Below are 17,712 nucleotides of genomic sequence, written 5' to 3'. Positions count from 1 at the left end.
GAGGGGTCTCTGGAGCAGAGACCTCCAACGGTCACACGCTTTTAGTGGTGTTCCTCACCCTGAAACGCTTTCTGCCTTTTCTCAGAGGACATCATGTCCTCGTGAGGACAGACAGCACGACCACAATATCGTATATAAACCGCCAAGGGGGTTTGCGTTCTCTCCAGTTACACATGCTGGCACGCAAACTGATCTTATGGAGCTGCGGACGTCTCCTCTCTCTGAGAGCGACGCACGTACCAGGAGTGATGAACCTCGGGGCAGATCTGCTGTCCAGAGGTATACCACTTTATGCAGACTGGACTCTACATCCAATGATTGTGAGTCAGCTGTGGGTGCGTTACGGCCGAGCCGCGGTAGATCTGTTCGCATCAAAAGAAAATGCTCAATGTCAGCTGTTCTTTTCAATGCGCGATTTAAACGCACCGATAGGCGTGGACGCGCTCGCGCACGTTTGGCCTCCGGTCCTTCTGTACGCGTTCCCACCCCTGGCTCTGATAACCCCAACTCTGGCCAGAGTGAGAGAACAACGCCACACACTTATCCTGATAGCTCCGCACTGGCCTGCAATGTAATGGCTGGTGGAGATATATCAGCTGCTGTGCGGGCAGCCGTGGCAGCTCCCACTACGCAGGGACATACTGTCTCAGGCGGGGAGGGCGATCTTTCACCCACACCCAGAGCGCTTGGCTCTATGGGCCTGACCCGTGAGTGGTACAATCTGAATACAGTGGGGCTCCCTCAGAATGTGATAAACACTATTCAGAGTGCAAGAGCTTCCTCCACCAGGTCTCTCTATGACTGTAAGTGGAGGGTGTTTAAGGAGTGGTGCCTTCAAAAAGGACATCTCTTTTCAATGTCCTGTCGGGGTGATTTTATCATTTTTACAGGACTTAATTGATAAACACAGAGCTTTCTCTACGATTAAAGTGTACCTGGCTGCTATTGATGCATGCCATGTGGGCTTTGAGGGAAAGATGGCTAGCCAACATCCTTTGGTCTGCTGTTTTATGAAAGGGGCTCGCAGGCTCCTCCCAGTTTCCAGGTCACTGGTGCCCTTATGGGACTTGGCAGTGGTTTTAGATGGGCTCACTCGACCTCCATTTGAACCCCTGGAAGAAGCTGACATGAAACACCTGTCACTGAAGACAGTGCTGTTACTGGCTCTGGCATCTGCCAAGCGAGTCAGTGACATTCACGCGCTCTCTGTACATTCTTCGTGCACTCAGTTTGCCCCGGGGCAAACGAGAGTGTTGCTGAAGCCCAACCCTGCCTTTACACTTAAGGTGGTTGGCTCATGTACCCCAATTGACATTGTGGCATTTCCTCCGCCGCTGTGTTCCTCTGAGGAACAGCGGCCGAATTTGCTGTGTCCAGTTCGTGCTTTACGCATCTATATGGACAGGTCAAAAGAGTTTCGTTGTAATGACCAACTCTTTATATCCTGGGCTAACCCTCAGAAGGGCAAGCCCGTTACCAGGCAACGGCTCTCCCACTGGATTGTGGAAGCGAATGATCTGGCTTATACGAGTCAGGGTTTGCAGGCACCAACGGGCCTGCATGCTCATTCTACTCGTGGACTGGCTACATCCTGGGCTTTGTTCAAGGGTGTCGTAGCTACTTAAAGGGTGGGTGGATTCCCTGACGTTGACGTCAAGATCACCAGCCAGTCAGGATTGGCGTAATGAGATTGATGCTTCTGTTTGCATACGCGTTCAGGCGCATTCCATAATGAGACATCTCACTTCATGTTACTCTGAGACCTGGGGTTACGTAAGTAACCTATAGTTTTTGTTTAATTCATTGCTAAAGATAGTTGTGACAACTATGTATGGTAGCTTCAATTAGTCAGGGCATCTTGCATAAGTAACTAAAGATAGTCAGGAGTTTAGTAGCTTTAGATCAATTCTAAAACATTCATCATTAACCGCAGTGTTAGCGGAACATCTTGCTGACACTCGATAAGACCCTTTCATCTCCATGATAACAGTCAATTCAAACCAATTTGTGTGGCTTTCTTTAGATCCAATAAGTGATCGATTTTCATGATGTTCTTGACAATACTTTCACATTCAACATACTAAAAGCCTGATGCCGTTTAATCTAAAGTTACTAAGCAACAGTCGTTAAATTAGATTATGGGTCTGGCACATCCGCAGCAAAGACTAAACTTTATATATGAAATGTTAACATAAACTTCGCCTTATTTTAATAATACAAAAATGTATTCATCACCACCCTAACTGTTATCTCTCCCCACAAGAGGAGCAGAGAACATGCCATTCATCCATCCATCCTGTCATCCGTTCATTGCTCCACTCTCAGGGACAATAGGCTGTTGTTGTTGTGTTTATAGTCTCTCTCTCCCAGGCCCTGTGTGCCATGGACTCAGGAAGCCTGTTCACTCTAATAAAGTTTAACAGGCCTGCTTCAGTCCCATGGGACGACAGCGGAGCAACACTGACTTTCATTATCTCAAACTCGTATGACCTAATTATATCCAATTGAATCAGCACTCAGTCCTCCACGATGTGGTTTTCATTACAGAAATGTGGTAAGATGACTGACAGTCAAGATTTAAACATCTGAGAGTGTAAAGTGTGACTCAGAAGAATTACTTAACAATGCACTGATTGCTTCATTTGTCCCACATATACTCTGTCACAGATGGAAAGAGTTTGACTGTAAGGACTGCAAAACAACATTTCATCACACAAGAGTCCAAGTCCAGAAAAGTAGGTTAAATTAAAACAAACACATGCATCACCGTGGCAACATATTCAACATTGACCCCCAACCGGAGGACATGACAGAAGCTGTCAACTTTCGTAAACAACAATTATTCTTTGTGGTCGTGTTCATGTCCTCAGCCCACTTCATGTATGAGCTCCTGCACATGCCTGCATGATTATATCTAAACACCGCACAGTTTCTCACACAGTTTTCTAAGTAAAGTACTCTGTTGGCTTTTTGTCTATGTCGTTCCCTTTCCTCATCCACTTTATATCTTTCCCGTCTATTGCATCGTTCCCATTCTTTGCAACATCTTTCCCACTGTCATCATGAGACATGGAGCATCCAGCGGAGCTAAAAAGAACATTTTCACTGGAAGATAAATGATAGCTATAGGCATTGAATTACTCTGTGTCAGGAGAAGGAATTTCACTCTGTGTCTTCAGCTTCCAGTATTAATGGGTGTTAGATATGTAGCTCTCATGTGAAGCAGGGAGGTTTGTGAGATTAGGACAGAGGTTTAAGGAAGATATTGGGATGGGCTCAAAAAAGCGAAGCGAATACGAAAGAGATAGGCCAATAACCATACACGTATGATCCTCATAGGGGATCTGCAGGTGTTCAGAGGCCTCATGGCACGTCTAATCACTGTATGTGTCACAATTCACATGTTATGTCACGTTTGTAGTTTTGTCTGTGTTGGTGTTTTTCTTGTCTTTGGGTTTCCTGTCTTATTGTGTTAAGTGTTCACCCCCGTTTCCTGCCTGTCTGCTTTCTGTCTGTTTCCCTCCCTGATTACCCGATTGTGTTCACCTGTTGTCCTTGTGTTTCTCCTCCCCTGCCCGGCTGTTTCTCGTTGTCATGATTACCCCTTCTTGTATTTAGTCTTGTCTCTGTCTGTGTTCAGTGTTGGGTCATTGTTTGTTGGTGACGGAGTTCACCGGAGAGTGTTCTGTTCTGTATGTATCATTTATCCTTGGAATAAAGGGTTTCTCAAAGGTTATCTGCATTTGGGTCCTGCTTCCTTCACTCATCCGTGACAGAATGACCCAACCAGGAATGGACCCAGCAGACAGTTTGTACGAGGTGAAGTACAAGTTAACATGCTTGAGGAATGACTTTCGATATGCCTCCAGTACTGAAGAGAGGCAGTCAGTTATTTCTGCGGCACGCCAGGAGGTAACCTCAAGGCCCTGGTTGAGGGAGTTGCTCCCCGAGTGGGTGGAGGACTTTTTGGGCAGCGTTGAGGTCAAACCTTTTTCCCGGCCTGCTAGCTCCAGGCATGCTAGTCCCCTACCTCCCAATTCCCAACCTGACACCATACGTCTCGGCGTGTTCCGTCTGGAGTCAACCTCTGCTTCTTCCCCAGTTCCTGCTCCTGTCCAGGAGCCGTTCTCTGGAACTCTGGCTTTTGGAGGCCCACGGAGCCTCCAAAAGGCTCCTAAGAGAGGGAGTCGCAAGTCCAGACTAGCAGCCACGGTTCCAGTCCCGGCTCCAGCAGTCACGGTTTCGGCCCCAGCAGCCACGGTTTCGGCCCCAGCAGCCACGGCTCCGAGTCCGCCTCACACAGTTATGATCCGGGCTCCAGAGCTGGATCATACAGCCATGTTTCCGGCTCCAGGGCCGGCCCCAGCGGATATGGTCCCGGCTCCGGGAGCGCCCTATACGGCCGTGTTTCCGGCGTCGAAGCTGGAGCTTATAGACAGGATTCTGGCTTCAGCAGCCATGTTTCTGGCTGCTATTCCGGTCCCTGCAGCCAGGGTTTCGGCCCCAGTTCTGGTCCCCGCAGCCATGGTCCCGACCCCAGCTGCCTTGGTTCCAGACCCGGATCTGGTCCCGGCTGCCACGGTCCCATCTCGGGTTCCCTCCTCTGGTTCCTCCTCGAGTCCCCTCTCTAGTTTCCCTCTCGAGTTCCCTCTCGAGTTCCCTTCTCTAGTTACTCTTCTAGTCCCTCCTCTAGTCTCTCCTCTAGTCCCCTCTTTAGTCTCTGTTCGAGTCCCCTCTCTGTTTCCATCTCAAGTTCCCTCTCCAGTTCCCCCTCGAGTCCCCTCTCGAGTTCCCTCCTTTAGTCCCTCCTTTAGGCCCTCCTCTAGTCCCTCCTCTAGTCCCTCCTCGAGTCCCCTCTCTAGTTCCCCTCTCGAGTTCCCTTCTCTAGTTACTCCTCTAGTCCCTCCTCTAGTTTCTCCTCTAGTCCCCTCTGTAGTCCCTTCTCGAGTCCCCTCTCTGTTTCCATCTCCAGTTCCCTCTCGAGTTTCCTCCTTTAGTCCCTCCTCTAGTCCCTCCTCGAGTCCCCTCTCTAGTTTCCCTCTCGAGTTCCCTTCTCTAGTTACTCATCTAGTCCCTCCTCTAGTCTCTCCTTTAGTCCCCTCTTTAGTCTCTGTTCGAGTCCCCTCTCTGTTTCCATCTCAAGTTCCCTCTCCAGTTCCCCCTCGAGTCCCCTCTGTAGTCCCTTCTCGAGTTCCCTCTCTGTTTCCATCTCGAGTCCCCTCTCCAGTTCCCCCTCGAGTCCCCTCTCGAGTTCCCTCCTTTAGTCCCTCCTTTAGGCCCTCTAGTCCCTCTTCGGGTCCCCTCTCTAGTTCCCCTCTCGAGTTCCCTTCCCTAGTTACTCCTCTAGTCCCCTCTGTAGTCCCTTCTCGAGTTCCCTCTCTGTTTCCATCTCGAGTCCCCTCTCGAGTCCCCTCTCGAGTCCCCTCTCGAGTTCCCTCTCGAGTTCCCTCTCGAGTTCCCTCCTCTGGTCCCTCCTCTGGTCCCTCCTCGAGTCCCCTCTTTAGTTCCCCTCTCAAATCCCCTCTCGTGTTCCCTTCTCTAGTTCCCTCTGGAGTCCCCTCTCCAGTCTCCTCTCGAGTCCCCTCTCAAGTCTCCGCTCGAGGTCCCTCTCCATTCCCTATTCAAGCCCCTACGCAAGTGTCGTACCCTGTGTCCTGTGCCGTTGGAGGTCCCGCCGTCTACTCCCCTGCCGGGGGTCCTGCCAACCCTGTGTCCTGTGCCGTTGGAGGTCCCGCCGTCTACTCCCCTGCCGGGGGTCCTGCCAACCCTGTGTCCTGTCCCGTTGGAGGTCCCGCAGAATACTCTTCTGCCGGGGGTCCTGCCAACCCTTTCTCCTGTCCCGTTGGAGGTCCCGCCGTCTACTCCCCTGCCGGGGGTCCTGCCAGCTCTGTGTCCTGTGCCGTTGGAGGTCCCGCCATCTACTCCCCTGCCGGGGGTCCTGCCAACCCTGTGTCCTGTCCCGTTGGAGGTCCCGCCGTCTACTCCCCTGCCGGGGGTCCTGCCAGCTCTGTGTCCTGTGCCGTTGGAGGTCCCGCCGTCTACTCCCCTGCCAGGGGTCCTGCCAACCCTGTGTCCTGTGCCGTTGGAGGTCCCGCAGAATACTCCCCTGCCGGGGGTCCTGCCAACCCTGTGTCCTGTCCCGTTGGAGGTCCCGCAGAATACTCTTCTGCCGGGGGTCCTGCCAACCCTTTCTCCTGTCCCGTTGGAGGTCCCGCCGTCTACTCCCCTGCCGGGGGTCCTGCCAGCTCTGTGTCCTGTGCCATTGGAGGTCCCGCCGTCTACTCCCCTGCCGGGGGTCCTGCCAACCCTGTGTCCTGTCCCGTTGGAGGTCCCGCAGAATACTCTTCTGCCGGGGGTCCTGCCAACTCTTTCTCCTGTCCCGTTGGAGGTCCCGCCGTCTACTCCCCTGCCGGGGGTCCTGCCAGCTCTGTGTCCTGTGCCGTTGGAGGTCCCGCCGTCTACTCCCCTGCCAGGGGTCCTGTCAACCCTGTGTCCTGTGCCGTTGGAGGGCCCGCTGAATACTCCCCAGCCGGAGGTCCTGCCAACCCTGTGTCCTGTCCCGTTGGAGGTCCCGCAGAATACTCTTCTGCCGGGGGTCCTGCCAACCCTTTCTCCTGTCCCGTTGGAGGTCCCGCCGTCTACTCCCCTGCCGGGGGTCCTGCCAGCTCTGTGTCCTGTGCCGTTGGAGGTCCCGCCGTCTACTCCCCTGCCGGGGGTCCTGCCAACCCTGTGTCCTGTCCCGTTGGAGGTCCCGCAGAATACTCTTCTGCCGGGGGTCCTGCCAACTCTTTCTCCTGTCCTGTTGGAGGTCCCGCCGTCTACTCCCCTGCCGGAGGTCCTGCTAGCTCTGTGTCCTGTGCCGTTGGAGGTCCCGCCGTCTACTCCCCTGCCGGGGGTCCTGCCAACCCTGTGTCCTGTCCCGTTGGAGGTCCCGCCGTCTACTCCCCTGCCGGGGGTCCTGCCAGCTCTGTGTCCTGTGCCGTTGGAGGTCCCGCCGTCTACTCCCCTGCCGGGGGTCCTGCCAACCCTGTGTCCTGTGTCGTTGGAGGTCCCGCCGTCTACTCCCCTGCCGGGGGTCCTGCCAACCTTTTCTCCTGTCCCGTGGGAGGTCCCGCAGAAGACTCTTCTGCCGGGGGTCCTGCCAACCCTATATCCCGTGCCTTTTGGAGGTTCTACCGGGGGCCCTGCCAGCCCCATGTCCATCACCGGTCTCGCCGGGGTTCCTGCCAACTCCTGGTCCTTTTCCGTGGGGGATCCTGCCGAAGCCTGTCCGACCGGCTCCGGTTTCTGTCTGGCCGACACCGGGTCCTGCCCGATCTCCGGAACTGGCCCATCAGCGCTTTCCTGCCCGGCCTCCTGCTCCTGTCCGGTCGACACCGGCTCGAGCCCGGCCCCCTGAGAGCCGCGGTCTTCGCCCTCGAGCCCGGCCCCCTGAGAGCCGCGGTCTTCGCCCTCGAGCCCGGCCCCCTGAGAGCCGCGGTCTTCGCCCTCGTGCCCGGCCCCCTGAGAGCCGCGGTCTTCGCCCTCGTGCCCGGCCCCCTGAGAGCCGCGGTCTTCGCCCTCGAGCCCGGCCCCCTGAGAGCCGCGGTCTTCGCCCTCGGGCCCGACCCCCTGACTCTTCCTGCCGTTGCCTTCGCCCTCGGACCCGGGTCCCTGACTCTTCCTGCCGCTGCCTTCGGTCCTCCATGGTCCCCACCTTGGACTCTGTTTTGACCCCGGGCCGTCCGCCCGAGACCCCTTCCTGGTTCTCGGCCTTGTCCCCGGGCAGTCCGCCCGAATCCCCCTTTTTGGACTCTACCTTGCCCCTCGGGCCGTCCGCCCGTGACCCCTTCCTGGTCCTCCGCTGTGTTCCTGGGCTGTCAGCCCAAGACCCGTCCTCCGGACCCCCTCCGCCCACCCTGCTTGGGGTTTTGGACTTTTTTTTTGGTTTTTTTTAGGGACGTCTGGAATCCGTCCCTTGAGGGGGGGGTTCTGTCACAATTCACATGTTATGTCACGTTTGTAGTTTTGTCTGTGTTGGTGTTTTTCTTGTCTTTGGGTTTCCTGTCTTATTGTGTTAAGTGTTCACCCCCGTTTCCTGCCTGTCTGTTTCCCTCCCTGATTACCCGATTGTGTTCACCTGTTGTCCTTGTGTTTCTCCTCCCCTGCCCGGCTGTTTCTCGTTGTCATGATTACCCCTTCTTGTATTTAGTCTTGTCTCTGTCTGTGTTCAGTGTTGGGTCATTGTTTGTTGGTGACGGAGTTCACCGGAGAGTGTTCTGTATGTATCATTTATCCTTGGAATAAAGGGTTTCTCAAAGGTTATCTGCATTTGGGTCTTGCTTCCTTCACTCATCCGTGACAGTATGTATTGAAACTGCTTTCTTAGGGCTCTGCCACATGACTAATTATATCAGTATTTGAAACCAAAATGTTCTCATTTATATGAAATAGATTTGATCTGTCCACATGGGGCTTTAAAGTAGAATTACACTTTTGTGACATTTTGCACACAATTAAACCATCCTGACAGTGCTAACCTTTGATATAACAGGCAAAATGTCCAAAATATAGAAAAAGTATTAAAATTGTCAGACTATGTACTATAATATAGATCTACCCTGCAGATTGTAAAAGGAAAGACACTAGCCACAGCAGTTCAACAGAAAATAGGTGACAGTCCATGAAGTAAGAAGTCGGTCAGAAGAAGACCGAAGAACAACTCCTATGAAAAACAATCATAGTTTAAAAAAGAAACAATGTGAAATAGGGATTAAAAGGAGAAATTAGAGGGGAAATACTGGAATCCATGTGAAAACACACTTGACAAAGCTTGACTTGGTGCAGGCAGTATCAGACTCATATGGAGCAGGGACCGTGTTAGCATCTGGTCAGTTAGCTGCACTAACGGACATAAGGAGCTGTTTGTTCCACAACAAGCTGGAGGAGGGTCCTCTCCTCTCAGACTGAGAGACTCAGGAGAGCTAAAGGACTCTGAGTGTTTAGATATTTCACTTTAGTCTTGCATTCACACCTAATAGTCCGCTTCTCTGGTGCCCACCAAATAGGACAGTTTGTTACATTGTTTCATTTTTCAGAAGGTTCGGTTTGCGTTCACACGGGCAAAATTCAAACGGACTATAAACTTTAAACACAAGTCATTGGTCAGACATTAAGGGGGTAAAAACGCAAATCCCGGCAATTTGTACCGGAGCCTCCGCCATGGAGCATCGGCACTTTCGGCAGGTTATTCTCATGCTGCTGTTAATCTGGAGATCAACAGACAATAGCGGCCCGCGCATATGATTATATAATCAGACAACATCCGTTAAAAAACATTATAGCACATACACAATGAGAGACGTTCTGCAGTAAGGAGGGGCGTTTCACCGACGACAGGTGTTCTTACTTTTATGTAGTTGACGGAGCATTTTTACTTTACACGACACTGTTCAACACTTAATTCTGCTTCACTCTTTAAATTAACAACCGCGGATGTCTTGAAAGACTCTTTCACTAAAGATTTTTTAAGACATCCGTGTTCTTGTGACACGTAAATACTACGCTTCGGAAGCGTAGTATTTATGTGTCACAAGAACACGGACCATGTTTTGGTGCGGACTGCGTTCACACCAGCAAAGAACCGCTCCAGAGTTCGCAAGCGTTCCGAGACCACCTATTTTAGCGGACCAGAGTCCGGTTGTTTAGTTCACTTCAGAGGTCTCGGACTGCGTTCACACCGACCCAAATGAACCGCACCAAGCGGCTAAACGCACCAGGGTTAGATTCAACCGGACTATGAAAGGCTGGTGTGAATGTGCCGTTATCTCAGTGGGTCTCAAACGGTTTGGTCACAAATTATTCAAAAGATTATTTCCGCGGCACACCTTCATATGATCATTATAGTCTATATGGCAGTAAAACAAGAATAGAGTTTAAAAGGAGAGTGATTTGTAAAATATCCATAAAGAAAAAGAAAATCTGTTTACAGTTCTGTTTCATATGGGTGTTGAGAGATGTATCCATAGACAGGGGTGCACACAACTTTCTCAGTGAGGTACTCAGATGAGTACCTGGAGTCAGTGTTTGGTACTCCAACTTCTGGCTCCCCTCAAAGTTCCCATTGTGGTAGTGGAGTGCAGAGCTTCGTGACCACAGAGCGTGTGAACGTTGTGATCAGCTGTTTTAGCGCAGTGCTGCTGTACAGACCAACGTTAACAGCAGCCCTGTCTGTGCACACGGAGACCGACTCTGTCGTCCGGTGATCTAACCACCTTCTGGAAAAGCTTCACAAGTACGTCGGTACGCAAATGCGCTTTGTGACACAAGTGACGGTACGCATTTCAGATTGTTGCAGCGCATGCGTACCTGCGTACCACTTATGTGTACCCATGTCCATAGATCTCTTAATTTTGCTCTCAAAGTGCACCAGATTGATGCTTTTAACTTCAATATTTAAAACAAATCTTCCCGGGGGAGCATCCCCCCGGACCCCCCTAGAGGAGGTGAGGTCCGCCTCCCACTCATAAAAAATAGCACTTTACCCCTACCTATATGCCGTGAGCTGATTATCGAGCCTTCATTGTAACAGTCGCGGGTGTACTGTGTGTGCGTGTGGGGAGTGTTGCAGTAGAAAATTCCACTGTAGCGCCGCGGCTGCCGCCACTGTGGGCTAAGCCCCGAATGTTTTCAGGTCCAGGCGACGCCCCTGCTTGGCCTCTTAACCTTTGATTAAGCAAGGGATTGAAATATAAATTCACACTTGGACTCAAACGCGAGAGAGTGTTTGCCTTCAAATCATAATCTCGAATCAAGACCTCACGCAAAAATGTCAAGAGGAGAATTTATGTTTTTGCTCAGAGTTAATTAAAAGGAAATTCCTGTAGAAAAAAAAAAGAAGAAAACCCAGAGCACTGGACAGCCTTACACATGTAAAACACCCAATGATTTTTCTGCATTTTTATTCTGACAAACATCTGCCCGGAGAACAAAAGACATTTAAACCTGCACACACAGAGAGCGAGAGTGACAAGGAGAGTGGGTGAGCGGGGGTTAGAGAAACAAGGAGAAATGAAAAGTGTCTTTGAAAGTAAACAAAGGCAGAATGATCAGGACCAGATTGGTGCAGATCAAACAGTAGTTTTGAAGTAGGAGGAGAGAGGCCTCAGATGGAGACATCAAACAGAACTAATGCAAACCACATATCGGCCTGCCATCTCTCACACACACACACACACACACACACACACACACACACACACACACACACACACACACACACACACACACACACACACACACACACACACACACACACACACACACACACACACACACACACACACACACACACACACACACAGGACGAATTGGATGAGTGATACACACACGGAGCATGAAAGTGTGCACACAAAGTGGACATTGGATATCACACTTACACACACAAACAGCTCTTCTTCTGCACCCTCAGACAAATGTATTACATGCGACTGAACATGAGTACTAACCCCTGCATGCAACCAATCTCTCGCACACAAAAAACGATATATTGGGGAATTCTGTCCAGGAAACTAGAATTATGGAGCAGCAAGAAACAACGGGTATCAGTTATGGTTGAAGCCAAAAGACAAAGTAAAACCAAATGAGAAAATATTTTATCAAGAGCTTGTATTCATCAGGGATGAATTATACTTGGATCAGGTGATACAGTACATGCTGCTGGAAGGAAAGAAATATCCCTGAACATTATGGAGTTATAATGCATGATTTTTATTTGCATGCAAGAAACAGCCGCAAACCCGTGATGTCAGATGGATGAGAGAAAGGCGATGAAAGAGAATACGCAGCGGCGATTAGGCTGAATCTATTGTTGAGTCTATGTGAGTGAGAGTCTGTGATGGTACAGCTACCCACCTCCCTGGTGTAGGCCGTCCACAATGAATCAGCAGCAGTGTTATCAATGGTCTCCAACTTGAATAAAGGTCAGAGACAGATTTGGGCTGAAAAAAAAAAAAAAGGAAGTCAGCCAGCATACTCGATTTATGGAAGAAAACCAGATTTCCCAGGAAGTTTACATGTTTTGCAATTTTGCATAAAAAATTCACAAATCATACTCTGTACAACAGTGCCAAAAAGTCTAAAAACATTCACATCAAATAGAAGGGTGTACCACTAACACACTTTTGGACAATGGTACGGCCAAAAACGATGGGGTTGCAGTGCACTAGAAAAGCACATAAATAACTTGTGGCACATGTAGCCCAATCATGTCTAAAGTTACAACTTTTTATAGATTCTTAATGGCCGAAACCTAGATATAGAGCAGCCAGAAATGATTGTATAAACAGTGATAATGGTTCTGAGTTTCAGACAGCCATTCCCAGAATGGGTTCATGGTGGTGTGCACAAGTGATGGGAGAAGTTGAGTCAAGAATTTTCCAAGATATAGTTATTAAATTAGTATAATTAAAATTGTTCGAATTACATTTTTCCAAGCAAAATGAAAATATTCAAGCAACAGTGTGTGCTATTCTGCCAAGAAAGGTCGTTAACATCTGCAGTCTCCAGACAGAGCGAGCGATAACCAGTCTGCACATTTTTCTCAGGCCGCTCGTCCCTCTCAGTTCTCTCCTGCTGTCACTCCTGCTTTCTATAGCTCTATTCATTAAGCTAAGAGCCTATTGAACATCGAACTAATTAATTTGCTAAACAACCGAGGGGCGTGGTGTATGTGTCAATGTATGTGGTGGTGGTTTGTGTGTGTGTGTGTGTGTGTGTGTGTGTGTGTGTGTGTGTGTGTGTGTGTGTGTGTGTGTGTGTGTGTGTGTGTGTGTGTGTGTGTGGTGTGTGTGTGTGTGTGTGTGTGTGTGTGTGTGTGTGTGTGTGTGTGTGTGTGTGTGTGTGTGTGTGTGGAACGTAACACACGTATTGTGATGCTGACGTTGTCGCCGGCCCTGCTCTGTATTAAGGTCAATGAGACAGAGCGGAAGCAAGAGGAAATATGATCAAGGTTGAAAATGTTTTATGCAACGCTGTAAATCTTGTGTAAGGCCTGTTTTTCCGAGCAAGACTTGGGTACTAATCCACTAAAAGTTTATGGAGATTAACCTCATCCTATTTATGTGATATTTTACCCTTGACTGTCCTCCTGCTCCAGAAGAGAGGCACAGTATCACCATGTAAATGATCAATGTTGGCATGCTTTGTAAGAGAATGAAGGCATGACTGGAATTAAATCCAACAGTCGAAGAAAGAAAACGTGGGGGAGAGATATGGTTGAGTCAAGGGGTTTATGAGGGGGATTGCAAAAATCCCATTGCCAGAAGTATTACAAGAATAAATCAGAAAGGCCTGTTAATCACTTGAAACTCAAATAACAAACTTCAAATAAATAAAATATTAAGAATCAAATCAGCCCAATAAATAAATCAGTTGAAGAAGTTATACAGTCTTTCATTTTGTAAACTTTAATTAGCCACACACACACACACCTTTGCTGGGTTATTTTACAAGGATTACGCTAGCGATTACATGGGGCGCTTTTACTGACTGTTCCCACATTCCAGCCTCCATTTCACTTTTTTTTAAACTCGTTCATTCTTCGCTGCTCTTTCTCATTCTTTCTTTTTACAATCCTTGTCGCTCTTTCTTTCTCTCTCTGCAGAAGGAGAAATGTATCTAGAGAATATGGGACTGCAGCTATCCTATATTAACATTTCAATCACGCTTTAAGCTCGATGAAAGAAAATAAACTCAAGTGGGTTTGTGCCTTGTGCTTCTCTAAACTGTATGCTACGGCATCTCTCCCTCTCTTTCTCAAGCCCATAAGAGCGGTGAATGATAATCCCTGTAGGAGCAGGGCGCAGTGTGCTGGAGCACCTTTGTAGTTTGGAGGGCAGATTAGCTTGGTGGCCTTAGAGAGAACAGGATCCTTTGTCTCACTAAAGGCCTGGGATTAGATATGGGGACTGGTGTATGCATTTTATGGGAATTATGTGTGTGTGAGTCTGTGTGTATATATTGAGGGTCTGAGAGATGTTAGGATTTGGAAATCTGGAAAGGTAGAAAAAAACCTGCCACAGAGCACGTTTAAACTATACAAACAATGAACAGGTCTGGACGAGCTGATAAAGGTCATATAAAGTGAATAACCTCCTTGCTCTTACTTCATATTTCAGTCATGAGAGGGGTATCACATTTCTCATCTAATTCCTAGCAAGAATGCCCATATGTGTATATCCCAAAATCACAAAACAAATGTTTGACAAAGTCTAGATGTACATTTTAAATACTATAGAGATTAAAAGCCGTGTAGGTTTAAGGGCTCAACAAAGACAGAGATGTGGAGAGACAGTGAGCAGAAAGGAAGGGAAAGGAATAACATCCATAAATGTTCCTGTGAATGAAAAAACATTAGTTTGTTCAAATAAATACAGCTGGTATGACACACACACACACACACACTTTGATTATATTTCATTCCACCCTTTGCATCAACAAACAGGGACCCAGATTTAGAACCAAAGAAAAATGCTAGCAATGAAACGATGTTATGAGAACAACCACCCCGTCGAAGGAATTTACTGTGTGTGTGTGTGTGTGTGTGTGTGTGTGTGTGTGTGTGTGTGTGTGTGTGTGTGTGTGTGTGTGTGTGTGTGTGTGTGTGTGTGTGTGTGTGTGTGTGTGTGTGTGTGTGTGTGTGTGTGTGTGTGTGTGTGTGTGTGTGTGTGTGTTTGACTTCTTATGTGCACTCTGAGACAAGAAAAGGGAACTGACGTTGCAAACGCAAAGTCACTGTTGAGCCTCACCACTGAGGGCAACGAGCGGGCCACAAACAGCCCTCTCTGTGTTCATGTCCTCACCACTCACATTTACTGACTGCTGAATCATTTGAAGACACTCTTGGGTATAAACCGTTAAAAATGAAATGCCCATGTAAGGTTCAAGTGCAATTTCATTTTTACTACCTATTTGTCTGGGAAGTTGAGATGCAATTTGAGGTGCAGTTAGACTGTGGAAAAAGTCATTATCTTTACATTTAGTTTGGTTTTTTGCCGTCGTTGGGAACGAGGCCTACTCCCTAACTCCAATCTGCTGTTATTCATATTACTATTGAATTTATGAATCTGCAATGCAATTTTCCTGTGGTTTTAAAGCTATTGGCACCTTCTACCACTTGGACAATGAAAAATTGCAAAATGGCATGGATGTGTGTGTGAGAGAGAGCATGTGTATGTGTGTGGACGTGTATTGAGGTACACAGGGGTATCATTATACAAAGCTATCATATAAGCTGCCACTGTAACACACACACACACACACACACGCACACGCACACGCACACGCACGCGCACACACACACACTGAAGAACAGCTGCCTCAACAATAAAGTCAGGAAACCACCAATGATTATTCTGAGAAATGAAAAATATTTTATTCAGGGAGATAAAGCAACACACTGGATTGATTTTAGGGGGAAACAACTTAATCCATAGTTTACAATATTTGCAATTCCTTAAAATCTCCACACCATGAACAGTGTTTCTTTTCACAGTTTCCTTTTTAACATTTCTAAGGAAACACAATTATTTCTGCCTCAACCACATTTTGCGTTCTAGTGGTATTGGAAAAGTAGGTTTTTTTGTTGCTAAAACTTGATGCTGTCTTTAAGTTATGATGTCTTCTTACATAAGTAACATCAAACTGATGTGCAGCAGCTGCCAGCCGAAAGTATTTGAATTGTGAATGACTTTCTGTTAGCAGCACTGAAGAAAATCAAAGTTCAAAGTTGTATAAACAACAAATAGGTTTATGTAAATGTGTGCATACATCCAACGAACACAGTTAATTCAATATATGCAATAAGTGGTGGAGAAAGTGTTCTGATACAGCAAAAGATCAACATTTTGACAAATACTGACTTCATGGCATAGAGCTAAAATGAAGATTGTAACCACTTTCATGGCTGTATAGTAATATGAATTATACCGCAGCAGCGGGTTAGCTTAGCTTAGGACAAAAAGTGGAAACACGGGTGAGCGTGCCATTCACAGACATCATAGAATAGATGGGTACTTTAAAATGTTTTTTAAAGGGGACCTATCATGCAAAATGCACTTTTTGATGCATGTCTTTTATACATAAATATGTGTCCCCGGTGTGTCAGGGAACTCACGCAGCGGCAGAAAAAAAGCCCTCTCTCTTTTCCTCCGTACCCAAATCTCTAAAAACGGGGCTACAACGGAGCTGATCTAGATTTGTGTCCGATATGACGTAATATCGGAAATGTAGGCTGGCTTTACACCCACGGCCCTATCAGAAACGTTGCTATCAGAAACAATACCCGACTGTTTTGGACGTAATATGGTCGGTGCATGTTTACACTAGCATCGCTAACACTCAGAGCTAACCTGTACTGGAGAGCATGTGTGTGAAGAAGCAGGAAATAAAAAGGAACTCACCTTGTGGTATAACCAGCAAGAGAGAAAGCCTTTGAGCTCCATACTGTTTCAGACATAATCCTTGATAATCCATGATATGGCGTTTCATCACGGCAGTATTTAGTTTAGACAGTAAACTCTGCCGGGTCCCGCATGAGCTCAGCCCCCTCCTTTTTTTTATCAATCTTTTTTTTTTTTAAAGCTTTATACATAAAATCAGCACTTTTGAAACAGGAAGTGAAATAGAGGGATATGAGGCATGGCTAGAATGGGTGATCTGTTTGATATTTTGAGCAAAACACTTCATAGACATGTTTTTAATATATTTTTATCTGAGACCTATGCTATTGCTGCTATTGCCTAAACATAGCATGATAGTTGACCTTTAAGTAAATGTTATCTTCAGATATGCTTAAATTGTCTTGGCAGAAAGCATATAATAATATACATTCCCCTTTTGGTTTTTATTCCCCCTTAAATGATTGATTAAGCAGGCTAATTTAAGTCATAAAGTTAAAAAAACAACACATGGACTCAGACGTGACCCAAACTTTTTTCCCCTTCTTACTGCTTTCAGGTAGGAAAAATGATCTTCTGTTGCCTCAAAGGTTTCTCTGTCCCATAAAGTTTGTCTTTATTGTTTTAAGTTCTACATTTACACGTCTGCACCCATTCATCCGAGAGTGAAGAGTTGTCCTTAGAAGGGCAGAAGGGATGTGACTCTTGTTTTTTTGGGCAAAGTTGTGGGAACGGTGTCACTTAGGAATTTTGGAGCTTCATAGCAAAGTACCTCTTCTGTGTACACACACACACACACACACACACACACACACACACACACACACACACACACACACACACACACACACACACACACACACACACACACACACACACACACACACACACACACACACACACACACACGCACACACATACACTATATTGAAAACTGAGCTGAAGACATATTTTTGCCAGGTGCAGAAAGGGTAATCCTGGCAAAAACAGAAAATAATGAATAGGAAAATAGAAAACCAACCACAATAATTTTAAACATTATTATCGAACCGTTGACCTTCTCCAACCCAAAGGAATAAATAGACAAGCTTTGATCTGGACTGTGAAGATGTCTCACTGGAAAAGCATCCCACATCTTTCCACTGTTTATACCCTCTGCTATTGTCACAGATGGCCCTCGGACCCACAAAAGGTGTGTGCGTGAAAACACAGTGAAAAGCCAGCCACCAAAGAAAGGGGATATTTGTAATAAATCTTACAAATGACAGTTTCTCCT

The sequence above is a fragment of the Pseudochaenichthys georgianus genome, chromosome 1, assembly GCF_902827115.2.
Source record: "Pseudochaenichthys georgianus chromosome 1, fPseGeo1.2, whole genome shotgun sequence".
Lineage (NCBI taxonomy): Eukaryota > Metazoa > Chordata > Actinopteri > Perciformes > Channichthyidae > Pseudochaenichthys > Pseudochaenichthys georgianus.
The sequence above is the reverse complement of the archived record's forward strand: the minus strand, read 5'-3'. Positions refer to the sequence as shown.